The sequence below is a fragment of the Tachysurus vachellii genome, chromosome 3, assembly GCF_030014155.1.
Source record: "Tachysurus vachellii isolate PV-2020 chromosome 3, HZAU_Pvac_v1, whole genome shotgun sequence".
NCBI classification, from domain to species: domain Eukaryota; kingdom Metazoa; phylum Chordata; class Actinopteri; order Siluriformes; family Bagridae; genus Tachysurus; species Tachysurus vachellii.
The window spans coordinates 23458432-23482228 of NC_083462.1; the positions used below are offsets into that span (position 1 = coordinate 23458432).

The following is a 23797-nucleotide window of genomic DNA, read 5'->3' on the forward strand; positions in this document are numbered from 1 at the left end:
AGGCTTAATATAATATATATAATAATATATAATAATGGCAGCAACAGAATGAATTCAAAAGTTTACAGAAACAATATGTTACCAAACATTAAGACTATCTGTTCCTTAACATTTTCTTACCAAAAAAAAAGCTACTATGTTTTAAACACATCTATATTTATTTCAGGAAATAAAACCAGAAATTGTGAACTTTTTTTTTCTTTTGATATCAGAGACTAATGTCTTCAGTGTATACCATAAACAAAAGAAATTGGCATTGCTATTCCAATACTTTCAGAGGAAATATGTATATGTTTATGTGCAAATGATGTTATTCCATGTGAATACCTGCTTAAGTGACATTCCTATTACTACTATTAACAGAGCATTAACAATATAGTTAACAGTGGAGCACAACTGAAGTTTATTAACACAGCTTTATTCTCTTCAGCTCAGATTTACATAGTACATTCACCCCACAGAATCCAAACCATTAGCACACTAACAAACCTTAACAGTGACTGAATGATGAACTTGATGTTGAATATGTATGAAGCCTAAGGTTTTGAAAGACTGAATATGACACAGTGCTGCAATGTAATGCGCAATCTGCATACCATAAATCATCACGGTCTTATTAGTGAGCATGTAATTTAAGGAGACTTATAGCTTTGATTCAAGGTTTTATCCAACATAATATAAACGTTTTTCCACTTAAAAGAAAACTAATCTCTGCCTACAGTATCTGAGCAATGCTTTGGTTTATAATGATCTGCCATGTAAGATGTTGGGCTACTTGGATTGTAAGGTTGCTCAGGATAAGGTTTTCATCCAAATCACATATATGTAAATTTAACCACAAATACCTGAATCTCCACAGTTTATAACCAGGCACAACTTTAGGTCACAGTCAGAAACCAGCACCAAGAAACACCCTCCTTAAAAGAAAAACAAATGATGCTAGGGTACTTACAAACTGAGAATATAAGTCCACAGCCAACAGTTCTCTATGATTCTTATCGTTTTTGAACAGGTCTGAATGGTCCAGTGGGTGCATCTACAAACTCCAGTATCCAGCAGCCAAAATCCTTACTAGAATCAGAAAATTTGATCACATCACCCCTATCTTATACAAACCGCATTAGCAACCAATAAACTTTCAATTAATTATAAAATACTAATACATGAACAAAAGTTTGACACCAACGAAAAGGCTTTATACTATATTTTGTACTGTGGCTGTGGGGATTTGCACATTCAGTCGCAAGAGCATTAGTGAGGTCAGGCACCGATATCACGTGAGGGGGCATGGGGCACATTCATCCCAAGGATATTCAGTGGGGTTGTGGTCAATGCTTAGCATGAGCCATTTGAGTTTCTACACACAAACCTTGTATTCATGAAACTCTGTTTATGTACAGGGGGACTATCGTGCTTGAACAAATTTAGTCTAGGTTCCTTAGTTCCAGTTATTTTAAAATTGTAATTCTACATCATACAAAGATACAGTGACTGACCTCAGATAACCCAAAGGTAGTACAGACCTTAATCTAAGAGTTAAACTATGACTTTAAATTGTGAATTGGGATAGCTTTAGGAAACCTTGTAATGGCACAAATCAATGGCAGTAAATAATGATATCATAAATCTACTTGATTAAGAAATTAATGCACTGTTTAATGGCCCAGGCTCAGACCACATAATCGTCTTGTCCATTGCATGCTCCCATTTTTTTTGTGCTGTCATGGACCTCCCACAAACTTTCTTGCACCTCTCTACCTTAGCGAGGTGTTTAAACCCCCTAACCACCCACACACATACTGTACAAACTCAGTTTGGGCTGCTGAATCAGAGCTTCAGCTTGTAGTTATGCAAAGAATCTACCTTGTGCACCAATAGATGGCACAGGATATGTAAAAGAATATTATATTGGTAAATTTAGTCTTTGAACACAATTTCTACACTGTCACTAGCCAAGACTCCAGTTTCCAGCTGGAAGGATATCCAGTGCCCTGTGGGAAGCAGTTAAAGGTCTTCCCTGGGCTCTTAACTGCAGTTACTATTGTAAATCATAAATTACAGGAATGGTCTTTTTCCTACAAGGCTCCCCAGCTACATAAAAGTGGACCAGTTTTTGTCTCAGTTTATGCCTACTATTTGCTTTTTGCATCAGGGAATAATATTACCTGAATACTGAATTCTCATACCTTCTGTGGAATGTAGTAAAGAGTGTCCTTGATTGTCCTTGTAGTAAAGAGTGCTCATCAGAGGTCTTCACAATATTCTTATATGGAACACACTTATTAGCACACTAACTAGGTAAACTAGGTAAACATGCATGTGACCTTAAGCAAACATACACAAACTAAATTTTGAGGTTTGCTGATTTATCCAGTCAGCCTAATCCCATCTTTGACATTTTACAACCACCTTTATTATTGAATATAGTGTTTGGTGGCAGGCAATAGAGATGGTTTCCCTCATTAGCATTGCTAAACTGCATGAGCTATCATTCATCATATTCTTCAACATGTTGTCTTCATGACCCTTCTCACCTCTGTCTACCATGTCAGATTGACTTTGAGAATTCCACACCACCTGCTGTCTAGCAAACTGATGTGCCTGAGGATACATGCTGTTAACCTGTTTGGGACCCCTTGCCAGTTATTAATTTAACTTAAGATGGATTTCACAATACAGAGTGGTTAGCCAAAGAAGCTACGCTGCAAGACCTTTGCTTGTGTCATTGTTGTCTAAAATCCATAAAAGATGCAGATAGGCAACAGCTATGTGCCGAATGCTTCTGCATTGGCAATCTTAAAGATGCAGGGTCTAACTTGGACATCCCCTGTGCTAACACAGCACAATCAGTCGGCCGATTTAGACCCTTATTCAGAATCAAATCTGATTCAAGTCCCATAGAATTTAGTCTTTCTAAACAAACTAAGTTATTGGAGCTCTCAGATTCTAGCCCAAGTTCCGAGTACTTTTGGTGTTTTGACCCTAACCTGCCTGGCTGGAATATTGATTTGAGTTCATGTCAAAGTATGGAATCCAGTTTCAGTCTAATTTATTTTGGTCTGTCTTGCCTCCCGTTGGACGTCTGTTTGACGAGCCATGAAGCTGACAGCTGAGCCAAGGATAAACTCAAACTGATGCAGTTCATGCAAGAAGAAGAAAAAGTAAGAAAAAAAGAAAAAGAAGTAGAGGAAGAAGTTGAAAAAGAGGAAAAAGAAGAAGAAGAAAAACAAGAAAAAGAAAAAGATGATGAAGAAGAAAAAGAAGATGTAGAAGAAAAAGAAAAAGAAGAAGAAGAAGAAGAAGAAGAAGAAGAAGAAGAAGAAGAAGAAGAAGAAGAAGAAAGATTGAGCGAGTTATAGAGAGAATAAGGAAGCTGCAGAATCCTGAATCCGAATCCGTGTCCGTGTTTTGCGAAACATGCAGAAAGCGTCTCAGTCCTTTCTGCTGCAGTGGAGGACTAACACACGCACACACTCATACACACCATACACCAGTCCCCTCTCCTGTCCAGTCCTCCGCTTCACACACATATCAGAGGGACTGAAAAAGGGGGAATACGCAAAAAAAGGAAAACCAACTGGTAGAGGAGCATTAAGATTTGTTCCCCCCATGGGACTGGATTTGGCTCATATCTACATGTGTGGGTCCTCCTCCTGTTTTTCACTGTCATGATGAGAAGAAGCATGAGTGTGTACCAATGACTCCGACACACGCACGGATTCCCAGGTAAGAACATGGGCATCAGTGTTTGTTATTAATGAGCCGGCACGTCTTCCCTTATGTTCTCAAATCATGTTGGAAACCTCTTATTACACATTGTCTCTTAATAATAATATGAAGAAAATAAGATAATAATAACAGACAAATGATTTTTGAGCTTCATTGATGGCACAGAATATCAAACGTGGTGTTAAGAGACCTGTAGAAAATGGAGAATTGCTGTATGTGAAGAACATGTATTGAACATGAGGACATGATTCAGTGTGTGTGTGTGTGTGTGTGTGTGTGTGTGTGTGTGACAGTGACAGCGACAGCAGTTACAGGTATCCGTTAGGGAATGGTGAATGACAGGATGAAGATGTAGAGAACAATGTGTACTCAATGTGATTACAGCTTCATTTGGCATGTGTGTGTGTGTTTGTGTGCGTGTGTGTGTGACAGAGAGAGAGAGAGAGAGAGACGTACTTACAGGTATCTCTCACACTTAGTGGGTGTGCGAAAAGCGTCGTGTCTCTCTCTCTTTCTGTGTGTGTGTGTGTGTGTGTGTGTGTGTGCTTGGCCGGAGTGTGTGATCTTGTTGCGCATCCATACGGGACTGAAGCTCTCTTGACTCGTATGAATGGAGAGAGAGAGTAATGAAGGAGGAAAGGTTGCCTAGCAATAAGCTCAGATCTTGAAGAGCAGAGATGAAATTTTATGCTTCAGTGCTCGGCAGTGCAGCGTCCATCACTGTCCATAAGTGTGTATGTATATGTGTGTCTGTATGTGTGTTTTGAGACGGTGTGACAGCTGGGGTCGTCTGTTTACTGTGATTTTATTTTCTATATACTGTGATTCTGTCTTTCATTCATCCTGGTTGCACACACCAGATTGTTTCCTGCTGAAGCTTCATCGAACATTCATTGATCCCAAATGATGTTACATATTAAACTCATTGCAGTGTGTATGTGTGTATGAGAGACAGAGGCTTACAGATAAGCAGTTTCATGATATAATGTGATTCGGTTAAGTGAAGGTTGCGTAGGTAAATAGCAGCATGTTTATTCACTAGAGATCAAATCTGTCAAATTCCCTTTCAGGTTGTCTCTTTAAGGTTGCTTTTCTATTTGTATATTGTCCTTTCTTGGGGTAAGACATACTGTATGAATCTATTAAGTGGGCAAGATTTCCAAAAAAAGTTTAAGAAGATAGACTAAACTAAATTAGTTCCATGTTATAGCTACCATTTACTTATTTGTGTTTTTAGAAGAACCAGCAGATGTTGCCATGAGTCAACTTATCTACCTGCCCTAATGCAAGTTAAAATGACATCAGTATTATACAAGGATATTCTCCATACCCAGAGTCATACTAGGAAAGGTTGAATTCTGAGAGGCTCAGTTAGAGTACAGAAATTAGAATGACGTGCTCAAAGCTTTCATTGTTGTCACTTTTTTCTACTGTAGCATCCTCCTAGCAGAGATTTATATCAGATCATTTAAATCCTGCACCAACCTTCTGCAAGAAAAAAAAAAATTGCATTTGCAAATTTCATATCATTTATACATCACATCATCTAGAGAGATAATAACAAGTGATAATAAAAGTACAGTCTATATCAATTTGTAACAAACTGTACAAGCAGTGCTTTCTGTTCTTAATCGTCTAAATACTGACGTGCATCAACATTTTTATTTACAAGTGTTTCACTCAGCTCAATAAGCACAACCCATAGCACGTAGCTTGTGATTTAGCATCAGTTGGCTAGGCAATGCCTATTTAAAAATGTTGTCTAGTGAGAAAAGATTAACATTAACTCCTGTCTTTTATTTGGGTACATGACAAGGATGAAGGTTCATATGCATATGGGTTGGCCTATTTTACATGAAATGCACCCCAATTTATGCAGATGTTTTTGTGACAGTGAAAAAACAAATAAATGTACCTAAAAAAATGAATTTCAGTAAAACTGAGTTAAATCTGCCTGAGAACAGTTTGGTGTAAATAAATGGCCCTTTTTAAAACCTCAAAAAACTTGAATTAATCTAAAACCAAAGGTGAAATGGATGGACGGTGTTTCACTTCTTTCATACATTTAATACCTTTCATACATTTGTACCACAAATGAGTACATTTAATGGTATTCGAAAAGCAAGGTTTGGTTTGAACTGTTGTTGAAGAGTACGCTTTTATTTCCTTGAAAAAGCGGTAATGTACATCACCTGCAGGTAGTGATGTAGACTCTACTAAGTTTTCTTCAATTTAGTGATCAAACAGATGTAATTTAGCTGCTCATATTTAATTAGTTATTAAATAATTTCTTAATAATAAATATATAAATAAGTAATTAAATATGACCAGCTAAATTACATCTGTTAAAGTTTATACTTGGGATTTATCCAAAATCTCTGGTAAAATTTCTCCCCCTTGGGAAAACCTTAATTTCCAGTGAACTCAAAAACGACACATTTTTAATCATATCCATATTCGGTATGTGTGGACCAAGCCTTAGACTTTGAGCAGCCATATTTACTTGTTGACTCTATATTTACTTGTTGTGCTCTAAAGCACATTGCTGTATTTTAGTATGAGGTGCATGCATAAGCAATCATTAACCTATTAACCTTTTTGATTTTTTATGTTAGTATTTATACTAATTTACTCTACTTGTTGTTATTATGGATGATATTGACATTAATTTAATTCATGTACCTTTGGTATCTGCTTCATACTGATCAGTGTTGAGGATGCAGAAGATAGGGATAGGTGGAGAGAGATGATTCGGTGTGGCGAGCCTGAAGGGAAAAGCCGAAAGAAGAAGAAGACTGGTCAGGGCTCCAGAGCATATTAAAGGAGCTTTACATAGAAGGCCCTGCTTGGGACACCACTTCATTGTAGAGAACCCTGCACACACGCATTATCACACACATTTACACCCTGTGGCAAGTTAAGTGACATCCGCATATCTACAGAGAATTTTGTAAGCAATTTTTATACCTCCAGTTAAAAAAAATCCAGTCCACATAAACAGCATTTTTAAAAATATCCACCCAAGTGAAAATGCAAAATTTTTTTGAAAACGCTCACATTGGCTGGCTAACCAATTATGTGGTGATAGTGTGTTATATACTGCTATGTAAAACATCTTGAGAACTGAACTGCATACTGAGTGGGTGAGAGAATGCAAAAACAGCCAAAAGTTCCTCAAAAATTATTTTTTAATATAATTGTGAAACTGGCAGTTGGCATAAGGTTTTAAAATTAACACAAGATTTTGTATGGACTGATGATGAAGGAAATACTGTTAAAGGTTATACTTGAGATTTATCCAATGTTTTTGGTAAAATTTCTCCCCTTTGGGAGAACCTTAATTTCCAGTGAACTTAAAAATGGTTTTCAGTAATATCCATATATGAGTGGATGGAGCCTTAGACTAGTAACTTCCTCTACCAGCACTTTTTAGGAGGCAGGAAGCAACCAGAAAACCCAGAGGCACAGAGACCCACACAGACACAGAAAAAAACATGAAAACAGAAACCTGAGCTCGGGAACAGACTTATAGAACTGCTCAACCAGTATGCTTCTACTAGAAACATTGAAAAATACTATTTATTAATATTATTTAATTAGATTTTTCAGGTTGTTAAACATTACAGTATACAGTGTATGAGTTTCATTATACAAATTTGCCACAGATAAAAATTGATGCCTAAAGCAAAGTGTATGAATTTTTTTATTTCTTTCACTATAAGACTCTTATAGAAACTTATGTCTGTACTGTGTCTCTATGGGTCCCATTGATAAACATTTGAATTCGGTTATAGTAATTTCCCAGTGTTTTGTGTTGAAGACAAAGATTCACACTTGATCCGCACACATGAATACGCATAAAACAAACCTTGATAAAGTTACACAGTCATAAATTGCCTAAGCTTAAAATTTGTGTTACATAATGTTATGATCCAGCTCTTAGCTCGACTCTGTAGAGGTCTGGCTTGATTTTTTTATGACCCATGAAATCAGTGAGTCAATATACTGTATATATATATATAGATTGTGTCACTGTGACTCCTCTGTGTCACTGTGACTCTTCTGGATTTCTCCAGAAGTTTTATAGAGCATGTTAACAAAAGCTAAAAATTCAACAGTAAATAATTCCATCTACCTCACCAAAACAAACCGGTATTGTACCATAAATTGCATAACTTACATGTACATCCCAGTCTGAATTTTACGAACTTGCATAGCCTTCAATCTACTAAAAGTTCTGTTTTGCAAACTAGTCTTCTGGGTTTTTAAGATTAGTGAATACTTTTAAGTTTAGAGTTTCGATTTGAGACACGGCTCATGACAACGTTCATAATGATGGTGCGAAGTTTTAATGAAAAACAGAACTTATCAGTCTGTATAGAATCACTATGTATGAAAAGACTAAACACTTTATAGAAGAGAAGCCTTTTTTGTCACATATACATTGCAGCCTAGTGAATTTTCTTATTCACATATCCTTTGGAGGTTGGGGTCAGAGCACAGGGTCAGCCATGATACAGCACCCCTGGAGCAAAGAGGGTTAAGGTCCTTGCTTGAGGGCCCAAGAGTGGCAGATTGGCAGTGCTGAGGCTTGAACCCCAATTCTCAGATCAACAACCCAGAGCCTTAAGCACTTGTGCCACCACTGCCCTTTTATAATTTTATTTTACAGTTCAACTTGGAAACATGATGAGCAGAAATTCTTTAGTTCTTATGATTCAACTAGTGAATGTTGCTTTTAATCCTCCAAATTACTGGCAGCTCTTTCATATAGGCAGGCATGTCACCATTTGTATCAGCCATTCAGTTTCTAAATGAGTGAGCATGCATTTCTAGATTTTGCATAATTGTGGAGCCCAAACATATGCTGCCCAACTTAGTTTCTACAAGAGTTATTATTATACTGAGTGGTCAGAATGGGAACTGCAACAAACCCATTTAGATATCCACAATGGCAAGATTGTGAATACCATGTATTTTTTATTTTGTTTTTGCGAATATCTTTTGGGAAATATCTGTATATTTATTCATTTAAATTGACCTTTGATTATTATTATTTCTTGGAAATTCTTGTGTTGGAAAACTAAAAGAAAATGGATGTTTTGGCTCTGATGTGCCATCTAGTGGATGTCGCTTTTAATCCTCCAAATGAAGGCTACATAAAGTATGCAGGTGAATGTGTGACAATGCTGCTCGTGCCACTGCTGCTTCATGCATCAAGTATAAACCGGCCTTCAAAGGCTTGTTATTCTCCGAGTCTAAGAGCCATCTGATAAGAAGCACAGAGCTTCATAGTATTTCAGAACAGTGGGAGTTTCATGGCTGTTCTACAGTTAAGTGGGCTGATATTACACAAGCAAAGTGTGATATATGAAAGCACACATTATATTGTTGTCTGCTCAAATAAATTGGCAGCATTTTCACTTTGATGAGGATTCCATTTCGTCCTTATTCGAGGAAGATTATACAGAATCTCATCATCAAATTGAAAACATTCATGAAAAAATTCATGATTAGAGGCTTTTGAACTTTTCTCTGAGTGGAACTAAGTAGGATGCTTTGTCCTAGACCTCCAGCTTGTCCTGTGTTATGATTTAAACTTGAATGAGCAACTTAATTTAAAAATGTGGTTAGCTATTAAGTTACTAATTAATTCCTTGTAAAGAGCTCTACTGCACTTACTTGAAAGAGAAAATCTGCTCCATCTGACTGCACTGTTAAATTATTTTAATGACTGAGTAGGGAGGTAAACACTACATCATTTCGGTTTCGTTATTCATCTAATAGTTCACAAACATCTAGTAAATCTAGTAATTTAACCGATAGATTGTCCACAACTTTACACTGCACAATGATAAGTGCATTTCATGAGAAGGATGTGAGACTTCATTCATTCTACTGGCCATCGCAGTGGTGGGCGGGAAGTTCAGATGCTTTGGTTTCATAAAACAAATATTTTAGAAACTGCCATGCATCATCCCATCTGAAGTGCTTTTCCTATGCACCAAGGTTGTTGGAAGTGTCTTTGGATGAATGTAAAGTGGGTGTATACTTTGTGCTAGCATGTCACAGCCATAGAAAACAGACAGGTGTAGTCTGGCAGCACTACACAGATGAGAGCTAGCCTAGTCTAGCACTGAATTCCAATCTGGTTTACCCTTGAGGTCAAGGAGTACCTAGACCAGTGGATGGGATGTTTGTGTGTTTCCTGCTCTATGAAACTGGACTGAATTCAATAAAGCCTCAGACAATATTCTATGAATTACCCATATAATGCGATGCCACCAATGGTATCAGTACCTGTTGGATTAAACTGGACATAACCTAAATTAAATTACTAGAAAACATTAATAAGAAAGGGCTCCTGGAAAAAGATTATCCCATTATATTTACAACAAATTACTTAGAGTGCTCATTTCATTTTCCTGTAACATCCTCATTTAATTGTGATGAACTATGATAAAAAAAGAAATAAAGGTATAATCTAATATATTTTTATAATTTTTTAAATAATATTTTATATTATTTTAAATAATTGAATTCTTTCAGGGCCTTAGCATAGATATGAGTGTTAAACACTTGTTGTAGAAAAGGGAAACTACTCTATCTGGAATCTGGAAGAACACAAGAAATTATATCTTGGTCAATCAGATGTCATCGGTCCATTGTTGCTGGACTGTTTAAAATTTTTTGATTGTCTGCATGGAGGAAAATTTTTAGCTTGAGAAAATTATTTTTTTTGTGTTTGTTTTTTGCTGTAGTGATGTCTTTGGACGTTGGACACATGATGTAATCTATGAGCAGAGCAATCTTACTGGTGGTGTAACTTGGCTGTGTGTAACATTACTGTAGACATTATTAAATGACTATCTGCGATGAAGAGAGTCCTCTATTGTCTTCTGCATTCATTCATTCATTCATTTTCTACCGCTTATCCGAACTACCTCGGGTCACAGGGAGCCTGTGCCTATCTCAGGCGTCATCGGGCATCAAGGCAGGATACACCCTGGATGGAGTGCCAACCCATCGCAGGGCACACACACTCTCATTCACTCACGCAATCACACACTACGGACAATTTTCCAGAGATGCCAATCAACCTACCATGCATGTCTTTGGACCGGGGGAGGAAACCGGAGTACCCGGAGGAAACCCCCGAGGCACGGGGAGAACATGCAAACTCCACACACACAAGGCAGAGACGGGAATCGAACCCCCAAATCTGGAGGTGTGAGGCGAACCTTGCTAACCACTAAGCCACCGTGCCCCCTGCATGTTCAAGATAAAAATGTATTCAAGTATTTATTGATTTTTCAGTAATCACAATAAAAAGTGGTAGGGAGAGACAATATGAGTGATTTAATACTACTATTACTTTTTTCTTAGTTGTATTTAGTACTACTAAGACTACAATCCCATAAGAAAAGTCATCTTGTACTTAAAATGAACATTTTGTAATTTAAAATTTCAGAAAGCATGGTTATAAATAATTATTAAATTTTGCGTCAAGTTTAATTATGACCATGAACCTTGTCGCTTACAATACACCTTCACGCTGTCCAGTTCGATTGTGGGTATCTCTGTTCGTGTGTGTGCTGGGTGGAGGGTATGGTGGAAATATTTTTTTTTATATTAGGATTTAGCTATAAAACTTAAAGCTGGGACTTGAAGTAAATCAGTAAATACTTAAGTTTTGGATGATGCTCCCATGGCTTTACTCTCGGTATAATCTCGGTATAAACACTTTCCTCATGTTAGTGCAAAGGTTGTCTCTGAAAACACTATGTATTTCTTAAATACATATTCAGCCACTTTTGTTATAGTTATTTAATATACTTACAATGCATACAGTACTGTATATCCAGTTCAGATTTCCGGACGTCTTTCGCCATCATGTCATTGTAAATTACAGTATGTTGCCATTGGTTGGGAAGATTTTACGCAAGTAGCAATAGAGGGGAAGGGGCTACACTAACACTGTTCAACAAATTCTTTTTATTTACAAAATGTAATTTCTGACAGCAAAGTCATGCTTAAAGGATTTGCTCCTTCAGTGCTGTGTTTGCAGTGTAGAGATTTGAAGTCAGGAACATTTAATTATTGCTGAGAAACTGAACCACTTTGTTTGGTACATGATATATTTGGTATTGCTTAAGGATGCTGGTGTATATTGTAATATTTTAGCTCTAACATGTATTTAAATTCTATAGCACCATTTAATGACAATTAATAATCCTGTCCACAGTGATGCTGGAAATAGTTTGGTCTGCACTTGTGTGAGTGTCTGCCAGGAAGAGATGGAGTGGGAGAAGTTGTGAATAATAGATTTTCACAGGGTTGGATTTCATCTTCTTATTTCTCTTCATCTCATTTACAATATTGCTCCCTGTCTTATTCTTCCTGTCTCTTTACCATTCTTTCACTTTCCTTCTCTTTCTCTCTCTAATTCTCTCTTTCAGCCATTCTCCCCCTCCTCTCTTTCTCATTTGCTTTCTCTCTCTCTCTCTCTCTCTCTCTCTCTCTCTCTCTCTCTCTCTCTCTCTCTCTCTCTGACAGTATGCTGTGCAGGGCAGGATGAGCTGTTCTCCAGCCTGTTTCCATGGAGATGCTGAGGAACTGTAGTGTGTGTCAGTAATATAAACACACACACACTGTGTGCATGTGTGTGTGTCCATTCCTCCCTGCTTGGCGCATTCCTCTGAATTGTCAGACTCTTTGGAATTCAGTACATATAAATTCTCTGACACCTTTTTATTATGCTCTGATATGATTGTGTGTAATTGGCAATATATTTGCCCATATTGGGGTTTACACCCCCAATATGGGCAAAGTGTGCATGTTTTTGTGTGTGTGTGTGTGTGTTCTGTTGTTTGTGACACAGTAGTGGGTGACGATTGGCATGAATCTCTCGTCAGATAACGAATGCTTTCCTGAATCATCTACAGTGCATTTATTTTCAAGATTGAGACAAAAACACATGCACACACAATGTAAATCCGAATAAAAGAAAATACTGTACATATATGATACTGACAGAAACCCTAATATAATAGCGGTTACACAAACACTTAAACACTTAAATCTAGCCTTAACCTTAACATAACTTATGTTAAATAGGTCTTTTTCTTTGTGGTGACTCATTGAACGTCCATAGCAGAAACTGTCAGATGTGCTAATACACAACATGCAGAATTAAAATGGTCCTTAGTATCAATAAATGTCCACTGTATCTACAGTCACATAGGGGTTTTTCCACAATGAAAACCTTGATGAATCACTGCTTAATTATAGAACTGCATCACCCTCTATGGGGTGCGTTTAATAAATGAGATTGTGGGAGCGTTTATGTGGAACTTTATGCCACGCTGTGGTCGGGTGCACATTGTGAAAATGATAACATTTTATATGAAAAAGGCCACATTCTTCCATTGCCTCATGGTGCTCACATGCTTATTGTAGGTGTTGTAGAGGGGTCAGTATGGGCAGGCACTCTGGCTGCTTGGTGGCTACGCAGCCTCATACACAGCAAGCTGTGATGTACTGTGTATTCTGACACCTTTCCCTCTTAGCCAGCATTACATTTTTAAGCAGTTTGTGCTAGCTCTTCTGTAGGATTGAAGCAGATAGGCTAGCTGTTAGTCCCCACTTGTATCGATGTCACCGGATCACTGATTGTCTTTACTTGGCCAACCTTTCGTAGCTACAACCACTGTATACTAGGAACACCCCACAGTATCTGATGTTTTCCTCTAGCCAACACAAATTGGCCCTTGTCAAAGTAATTTAGATCCTTACACTTACCAATTTTTTTCTTTTTCCAGCACACAAACTTTGAGAAATGACTATTTACTTTATCCCACCTTTAGCCAGTTTCCTTTGTTCTGAAATAATCAGTGTTAGTCACTTCCCCTGTCAGTGGTTTTAATGTTATGGCTGACGGTGTATATATTTTATTTCTATGTGTGTGTGTATGTGTGTGTGTGTGTGTGTGTGTGTGTGTGTGTGTGTGTGTGTGTGTGTGTCTGTGTGGTTTTTCTCTGAGAGTTTCAGATCGATATATGTAATCTAACAGACACAAGGTGGCATCAATCTAACACTTCAAGTTTCTGCCGATTTTCAAGTCTTACCTAGATCATAGAGTAACACCACAAATTTGTGAATGTGAACACACACACACTCCTGTGAAGGCAGCTACTATATTTATTTTCTTGCATAAAATAATCATTGAGCTGCTTGAACGTGTTACACACACAAAGCCTGCTAGTCTAATCTGTCTAATCTGCAGATGTGTTCATTTGTTACCATGTTTTATTTTCACAGACAATATCGAGTACATATTCCACACCACCAGCACAACCACTCATAGTGGAGAGCATACTGGTTGAAGTGGGTAACCTTTTCTAGTCTTGGTTTAAACTTGTTCTTGGCCAGCAATGTCAGATCAGTTCAGGCATCAGAATACTCCTAGTAAACTGAGAACCAGTGACATGTAGAAAACTTATGATCACAGTTAAAATCACTGTGTAGTTGCAGCAAACTGAATAAGCTACACTGTTGATGCTAACACTAACAAACATTTCTTTAAGAAGTTAATGGTATACAATTTTGCTAACAGCAAATAAATTTAATTCCATTTCAATATTATTGATATAGCTGTTAAAAATGGACATTGTCATAAAGCAGCTTTACAGAAATCCAGATGCTAATCTAGACAGAGGCAAGCCAGAGGTTGGCCACTTGCCAACCTCTGGCTTGCCTCTGTCTGGATTAGCATCTGGGTTTCTGTAAAGCTGCTTCATGACAATGTCCTCTGAGTGTGTTATATGGAGTCTTTAGCTTCAGGTATCTAAGTGACGTTTTCTTGGGTATTAACAGTTTTTGCTTAGTGCAGTCTTTAAGGGATCTAGATGGGAATGAAGGAAGGAAGGACTGAATGGAGGAAGGAAGATAAGAAGGAAGATAGGAAGGAAGGAAGCTCCAAGCAGAAGTATAGAAACTGGAAGGCTGATCATGTTTGGATGCATGAATATACTTGCTAAGTACATACTCGGCAGAACCATCAACATGAACTCATAACAGAAAGGGTAGGTCCTTAGGGACCATTATATGCATAATGCTGTTTGGACACAGTGCATGAAAGAATTGCACTGTTTTCAGACTGTTATTTAGTAAAATTTCTGAAAATGTCTTAATGTGAGATTGCTTATATTATTATAGTGACAGATAATCCTTAGGCAGGTTTTCAGCATTTGTATATTCATTAATGCTGTGTACACTTTGCAGTGTCTTAAATAATATCATATGCATGCCCTTGTACCTGGATGTCCGTTAAATACCTACTCTTTATGTTTTGAGTTTATGTTGATGTGTTTTCACATTTGATTTAAGTTTCTTTTGATTTTATTTGCTGTTGCTTTGTGGTTTGTTTGAATTATGGTGTAGACCAGACTGAATCATTGTGGGTCAGTCGGTTTGCCTCTTCTGCCATAAGCCATTACGTCAACACAAGTGCGTATATTTCAGTCTAGCAGTGATGATCCTCAGTGAAACTCTATTTAGGGAAGCAACACTACCAGCTGCAACACTATGTCACCTTGTGTTCTTATTTGGCTTTTATTATTATTAAGATTGCCTATATTTTGGATTTACAAGAACGTAATAAAACTGGATGCATCCATACCCCAAACAAACTAGGTAAAAATGTTCCTGTTTTTACATCTGGACACGATTGCTCATGCCTGAAATTCACACTTTGTTCACAGGAAAAAAGCAGTTTCGGCTTCTTGGGTTTCCTTAATCGGGTTCTAATCAAGCATGAAATCAATTTATTTTCTTTTTTATCACTCATTCACTCATCTGTAGAGTATAGACCTTTTGTCATAGTAGACCTGAAATCATTTATGTGAAAACAAATCTGTGTTTCTGCTGAGCCCCTCCAACAAACACACCCAGAATCATGCTTGGGTGTGAATTCAAAAACAAAATGTGTAAAAATACCTTCACCAATACAGATTCCCAGCGCTGGTCCTGGAAAACTTACTGTAGTAGTAGTTCTAACACAATAAGATAGGACTTTAATTTCTACCTTGGGTATAAAGTAAGACTTTTTTTATAAACTCTAGAGACTGTCAAAATCCCAGTAAATCAGAATTTTCTGAAATACTGTAATCAGCACATCTTGGACCAACAACCATGCCATGGTTAAAGTCACAGAAATCACTCTTTTTGTTTGATGTGAATGAACTCTTGACCAGTATCTACAGTATATGTTTTCATGCATTGAGCTGCTGGCCACATGAGTGTATACAGGTGTTCCTATTAAAGTGGACAGTGAATGTATTTTGTCTCTTTTGCTTACTTAAGCTTCATATCTGTCTGTCATAACAAGACTTCAAAGGTCTCGCTCTCATCTCATTTTTGTTGTATCCAGCAGGATCCCAGTCTGTTAGGAACTACAAGGGCAATTCCCTGCCAGACCACCAGAGGGGGTACTGGCAGGGGGTTTTGCTTGCTTAAGGTCATGTTCCTTCGCATAAATATTGTCACTTGTTTCTCGTTGTTCCTAATGTGTGGCTGTGTGTATATACCTGCCCTTTTGTATCTGTCTTTGTTAGTCATTTAAGGTATTGCTGTGTTAATTTGTATTCCGTTGAAGTTATGCCATGTTAAGTGTTTTTTTGTTAAATTAAAGCAAGAAATATAATCCTGCATTTGGGTCTGATTGGTGTGGTTGTCATAAAAAATGTGACAGAAGAACTAACCTTTTTTCAGACCCAGCAGGATCGCCCATGCAGTTTTTTTTTTATGTGTTCATGACCCGTTTTGGACTGGCAATTGCCTGGAAATATGGTGAGGACATCCAGGATTTCATCATTGTGGGGATTAAATCGTCCAATGTGGACTTCCTAGCCCCAATCCTCCAGGGTCACCTCTCCGCTTCTGTTCCAGCTGGGGACGCCGCTCCACTCGGGTTCATTGGAGGATGCCGTTTGGCAACCTGCTATTCGGAGGAAGCTTACCTCCCTCTCCCCCACCCATTTTGGATGTTGTTCAGACCCTGGGCTTGGTGGTGGAGTTTTTTTGTCTGTTAGGCTTTGTTAGGGACCTCATTCCCATATTTAGCTCGCTTATGGACGTTGTAAAGGGCTTTTTCGCAGGACTAAAGTTCCCCTTCTTTGGCCTTGCTGACCCCAACAACACTCCCCACCTCCCACCCCCCACTTCTTGCTTTACTGTGCTTCTTATTTCCCACTTGGACCTCGTGGTTAAGTGTTTTCTGTTAAATTAAAGCAAGGAATATGGTCCTGCATATGGTCTGATTGGCAGTGTTTCCATAAAAACATGCCAACACCTCTACTGTAAATATTAATAGAAGTTGTGTGTGTGTGTGTGTGGTACTGTATTGCAGCAGTTACGGTGTAATGTTAGTGGGAAAGGGACTTGCAGTGGTGTGTAATTGAGAAGGATTACATCTTGTGGTAAGAAACATTTATTTGCCTGTCAGAGCAGTGTTTTGAAACAGCGTAACTTCACATTTTTTGGTAATACTCCTTTGTTGTGGTGCCAAAATGCCCAGTGGCATTAAATGAGATGAATGGTGCATTCACACATGACTGAACACTGTAGGGATGCAAAAAACATGCTGTTATTACTAATGCTAGCTAAAGAGTCAAATCAGTTCTGCTATCAAAGCTGCATTACCATATATAATGATCCAGCATGTGAAATGAGATTTCCTAAAATAGAAAATATATATGCTGTGATATTCCCTGTACACGTGTTTTACTGTCAAAGAAGCGAAAGCATAGTTATGTTAATTGCACATGGTTTTCAATCAATTTTTTATCCCTTATTGGGATAATCATATAACATTATAAAAAAAGCCTAGACAGATTTTTTGAAATAAATGTGTAATGTTGGCATATACCTTGAAAAGGTTGATCTGCTTGCAAAGCCAGCCAAATCATGCACAAACATAGATCAAAATGGATTATTTGCAAAATGGATTATTTGCTAGCTTCCTGTAATTCTGCACTTATATGTGGCTCTGCAGGACACATATTTACATTTTTACATTCCTGTTGTGTACATTGTCTGGTTAATCCAAGCTATTTGATTTACCTTTTATAGCAATGTTATTTATGGGTATATCAGTAATTAGATCAGCATTATTGCAAGAAATCATTTAGGGAAAAAATTCAAAAAGTAATATTTGCATTATTTACTCACAGTAAAATGAAAAAAATATATAGTTGGCCAAAAAAATCAAGTATATTAGAATAACTGTCTGTCTGGTCAAAGATCACTAATTTCACTATTTTCAGAGATTAGTTGTCTTTTTAATAATCTACAATCTCTGTCCTTCAGTGATTAATCTGTATATGTTTTGTCACTATCAGATGTAATAGAGTAAATAAGACATTCACAAACATCATATTGTGCTTACCCCAATTACTCTCATGAGCAAATGATCATCTCTGCAATAGAAATACAATTTCCTAATGTTTATAACAGAAACCAATGTTATTTTTTTCATCCACCATGCACAGCTGCAGGGAATACCTTACATGGCTGATGAAATTACCCCAGAGCTGTGCAACATCCAAACTCATAGTTAATTAGATAACAGTCTAATAGTCTGATGTGGTTTAGGGCTGTTTTATCATCCTGGAAGAAATAGACTATCTGTGTAACTATGGTTTAGTAGTGTCCCACATGCTGCATTTAGTCAGTAGTTTGTGTAATTCATACTGTAGTACCCTGTGAATGACCGGCGCTAGCAAATTTGACCCAGACGGTTCATCTGTATGAGTGCTGTGTGCATTGATGGGACAGAGATGTTGTTATTAGTAAATTAGTACAATTTGTACACATAAGGAAAGATCTTACACAATTCTTTTTTCTGAATCATCATGAAAATTATTAGATATTTGCATGGCCTAGCAATGGCCTGTGGTTCACTTAGAACACATCATTCATGATGAAATTAATGAAATGACCCGAAGGTTCTGCTTTATTAATTCTGATTAGACAATGGGATTCTAATTAAAAACCTGTTTGAGTTCAAATAGATTGACCTTTCATATAAAAAGCCTGGTTTCCACATTATGCTTGGCTTTTACTGACCTAAAAGTAAGCACTGAATGCTTTGCTTAACATATAATTCTGCAGACTGGTTCTATTTGGGCACATTTGGAATTGGATCTATTTTAAGACTGATTGATTCACAGTGCTACTTTTGTACACAAAGATGTGAATATTCACAGTTCTGTTCGCATGGAACATAGTTCATATAGTTCGGTTTTAGAAGCATAAGAACTTACAGAAAAAAACAAAAACATTGTAATAGCAATTAAACAAAGTGAACAGACTCTGCATGCATGCTGCCAGAAATCAGAAGCATACACAAGCTCTAACATCATCTACCATCAAGCTCATTCTCTTGATTTATCCAATTGTGTCATTGTAAATGTTTAATCATAATAAATTTAACCATCACATTGTTTTCATTTCTTTTTATTTCATTCATTTTATTTTTACTCGAGAAAAATCTATCAGCGAAAACACAAAGCATGCGAACGAGCTTGAATAATTGTAAAATGCATTTTAATTGCTTTATAAATTCTATTTTTTAGAATGACATTAATAAGAAAGGAAATACTGATGTTTTAAATGGAACATCAGTATTGGCCCAAAAGCTAGAATCAAGGTATATACATTTCTATAAAACCTAGAATTTTAATAAAAACATCCCCTCAAGCCTCTGTTTTATCTGACTATTCGTATGATGATTGAATGGAATTGGTATTTGATGTGAAACGTAATGGTAGCAGACAGCGACTAAGTTTAATATATGTTAGATGTTAAGTAATCTAAACCTTTCAGACTGACAAAATTTAATATAAGCCATAAAATCCTTTTTTAAAGCACATTTAAAATGAGCTTACTAAGGACATTCACTGTAACTGTACTTTCAGGTGATTTGATTCTATTCAGTGCATTTGAGGATGTGATAAGATAAGGACACACGTAAATGACTCATTTGTCACTTTGTACAGTGCAGAGTGATTAGAGGACACAAGAGTGTATGTGTAGAGTACAGATCTAGGAGTCATGTAGTAAAAATGCAGGATTGAATATGTAGAGTACAAATACAGGAGTAAGTATGTAATTTACAGATACAGGAGAAAACATGTAGAGAAAAAAAAATCATTATATTTAAAAATATAATGAAGCAATAATGAGTTTTAGCAGTTGGAACTTTCTTGGAGCAGTTGGAGTCTCAGCAGACTCAAGTGGAAGTTAACACTTTACACCACTGTTCAACTCATAGGACACTATGCAGCAGCTAAGCAGGAATTAATATAACAGGTCGTCATTAGCACTGATATGCTTATATTTCTATAAAATGCATAATCGTAAGCAGTAACTAGTCATGAGTATCTGTCATGAGTATCTGTCAGTCTTACATTTCTCCTGCAGAATTACTAGCTCACTTTGACTCCTCTATAATTACTACTGATTAATTACTGATCACACCAACATTAATTCCCAATAGCCAAGCCGTACTTTCCTCCTGGAGATCAATTACTGTAACATACTTAAACCTATACCAATACCTCCATACCAAACTTATACACGTATCTAAAATGCAAATATTTATGAGTTATTATAGGTCTCTTCAGAGGAGCACAGGGTGGGATTGTTTTTTTAGAAAATAAATGGACAACAATAACCTACAAAGCTAGGCAGCTGTAATGCAATGATTACCACCCTATTTTTTATTTTGTTTGTAATAAATATTTTAAATAATAAAAATTGCCATTGATTGACCATTTGTAATCCATTGTAATGTAATGCATTGCAATCCATAGTATCGTTAACAACTGAAGAAATAACACTACTAATTACTAATGAGTTTCCATTATTGTTACGCATCTTTATTAACTAGTGTAGAACGACGCTTTAGTCAATATTACTGCAGAGTCAATAGTGACTCCTGTTAACATTCTTGGTTTGTAATTAACTAGTAGTTCTTAGTATTGTATAGGGATATGCAAGGTTTTAATGCATAACTACTAATTCTTCTTAGATTCTGCTTAGATTCTAAATGATTGCTATTTGTATTGTGTTATATTATTGCTGTATAAATTTTTCATTGGTTTTTCATAATTCTTAAACCTTATAAAGTCATCATGGAAAATCATGCATTCCTCATCATTCTTAATTTGGCAAAGACATGATTGTTCTACGAACACTGTACAAGAAGTTGTTTATATGTTAAATGTTTGTTTTACAAATTAGATTATAATTAAATATTAATATAATATAAATTACTTATTTTTTCAAAAGCCAGGTTTTTTCATTGTTATCTACTCTTTCCAGGGGAAAAGGGTTATGTGGTAGGTCTAGTCCAGATAAAAAGCCCACATCCAGTTTAAGAGTTAGATATACAGATATGTATATATTGGAGCACTGAATAAATACGGTTGTAATACACCGCTAAACAACACACTCCCCAAATTAGAGAAGAGACCTACATTTTCTTTAGTTCTCTGGACTGACTGATCTAGATTTCCACTTGGTTAGAGTAATGGTGTGAACGTGTATGTGCCCTAAGATGTCTCATGCATGGTTCCCATGTGATCATGCACAGTTCTCCTAGTATATACAGTACTCTAGTTTCACTGTGACCCTGACCAAGATAAGGTGTCTGTTGACAATGAAGGAATGAATGGCCAGTAACACAAACTGAAATATTTGTCACAATAATTAAGCCAAATGTTCCCCACATCACTTCATTTTTTTTCGGATTTGTGTGTTTTTTGAATTGTCTTCTCTGATTATTGGATTTTGTGCATGGTTTTCCCACGTTGATTCTGCCTGTCGTTTTGGATTGTTTATGTTGTGTTTCTTCATTAAAACTCCTCACACATGGATTCTACATCTATCATGTTCGACTCATCCTTACAGAATACTTCACCAGGAATCCAGTGGGAGTATCACAGCTTCAGGCTCACCAGGAGCAGTTGTCTATGCTACAGGCCACTAACACCCACTTAGTTCAACTTCTTTGAGACTTGGCCACTGACTACTTGGTTCAGTACTTGGTTGGTGGACATTTGCAGTGTGGAGTGGATGGTACGATGTGGTGTTGAAGGCAGTCTTTTAGGAAGGCCTCAATTCACGTTACAGACGGAGCTGGCCTGCAAAGACGAGGACATCATGAAGTACATCATGCTAACCATAAAAAACCGCCCTCTGATGCTCTCATTCCAAGCAGGCAGGGTAAACCTGATAAGGGGACCCATAGACTCTGCGCCCTTGTGAACTCGGGCCTGGCAGTTAATCAAACTTTAGTTAGTTGAGGAGCTCCTTCTTGATGATCACGGCCATGTACAACCTTCCCTACTAGCTGATTATACTGGGGTCCCTGTGGCTCAGAGCCACAGCAAAAGGATCTCATTCACTGGTCACCTGATTTTATCATCCACTGCTTTTACAAGAATCTGAGTCTTTTATGCTGCACCATTTCAGTCGAGAGCTCTAAATCTTCCCAATAAGTCTGGATTCCAAGTCACTACTGTGACCTTATGGAGGTGTTCAGCAAGGAGCAATATACCAAGCTACTTGCACAAGCACAGTGCTCCTGGGACTGTGCCATAGACTTGCAGCCCAGTACCTCACCTCCCAAGAGCAGGGTTTACCCCCTTTTGGTCCCGGAAACCAAGGCCATGACTTAACACCTAGAACTGCCACCCACCTATTGCATCTCTCCCATGTTCCACACTTTCCTGCTCAAGCCATCCCAAACCATTCCTAATGTGGAAAATACAGACCTTCCTGGTGGGTGACCACGAAGAAGAAGACAAAGAACACCAGGAGGTGTTCCTAGAGATAGCGTTCTATAACATCGCTGCCTACACTCACCCCTCTGAACCTCCATATTGACCGCCGAGGTGATCACTTCTTTTCCACTTTTGGGTTTATGTTTATGTGAACCACGCTCACGCCAATGTACATTACAAAGTATTGTCAGTTTGCTGCCTACTGAGCCATTTACATTTTCTATTGATTTCCAATGTGTATGGACCCTGTTCTGTTCTATGATTTCACATGTGTTTGGATTGTGTTTTCTGGATTTGTTTGCTACGCGTATTGTATTATCTGGTTATTGGATATTGGATATATGGTGTGTTTCTTCATTAAAACTCCTCGCACATGGATTCTTAACTACCATGTTTGTCTCATAATTGCGCTTGAGCATCTGCATCAGAAGTCCTTTAGTGATCCTTGAGCAATTCTGTAGGATGGATATCAAGTCTAGAAGTTGGATCCATATCAGATTACCGGTGGACAAATTGCAAATCCATTTGACAGATAGCAAGAGAAGCTATTCATTTTGTTGTTGTTAATAGCTAAAGTTGGCATGTCAGAATGAATTCATGAAATGAAAGATGTTATTAATTATAAATGGATCAAATACTGCTCAGTTCTTGAATTTTTGTATATAACTGTTTTATTTAGCTTATTTAAAATGGTCAGCCCACCCTGTTACTACACTTAGTGTAAGCCCTTTAGTATGCTGCAGCATTTTTATTTCTTTTCTGTATCATACAATGGTTCACAGTTCTTTAATACACTGGCACCTCTTTTGCTCTTCCTGTGCTAATTATTGCCCAGGCTGTAGGATTGATCTCTGTGTGTTTAATGTTGCTTTATTCAGCTCCCTCGAGCTCCATGTTGCCTGCAGGTATTGTGCCAAATCAAAAAAGTTTTTTTTTTGCTTGTGTTGCCTGGTGGCTTGCTATCTCCAAAGGTCTCCACTAAAGAATAATGACAGGTTTATCAACGATTTAGTCTTTTTTTTTTGCATTCAAAACAGGATAGATTGGATCTCAGTTACATTGAAAATGTTTTGGTGTGGTTCATTCATTCATTCATTCATTCTTTCATTCACTCATTCATTCACACCTATGGATGATTTTATTAAGCTAATCCACCTGGAGAACCTGATGGAAACCCATGCAAACACAGATATGTGCAAACCCATGCAAAAAAAAATAAA

The 23797-nt window shown here is 37.3% G+C and overlaps 1 protein-coding gene across 2 annotated transcripts in view; it reads left to right on the plus strand.

Moving 5' to 3' along the window:
• Positions 1-3463: 3463 nt before the first annotated feature.
• Positions 3464-23797, plus strand: part of dlgap2b (discs, large (Drosophila) homolog-associated protein 2b) — an 85825-nt gene continuing 65491 nt past the window's right edge. For both annotated transcript variants that reach the window (XM_060866339.1, XM_060866337.1), the window contains exon 1: positions 3464-3726. The gene's annotated coding sequence lies outside the window, so the exon portion shown is untranslated. The remainder of the gene's footprint in view (positions 3727-23797) is intronic.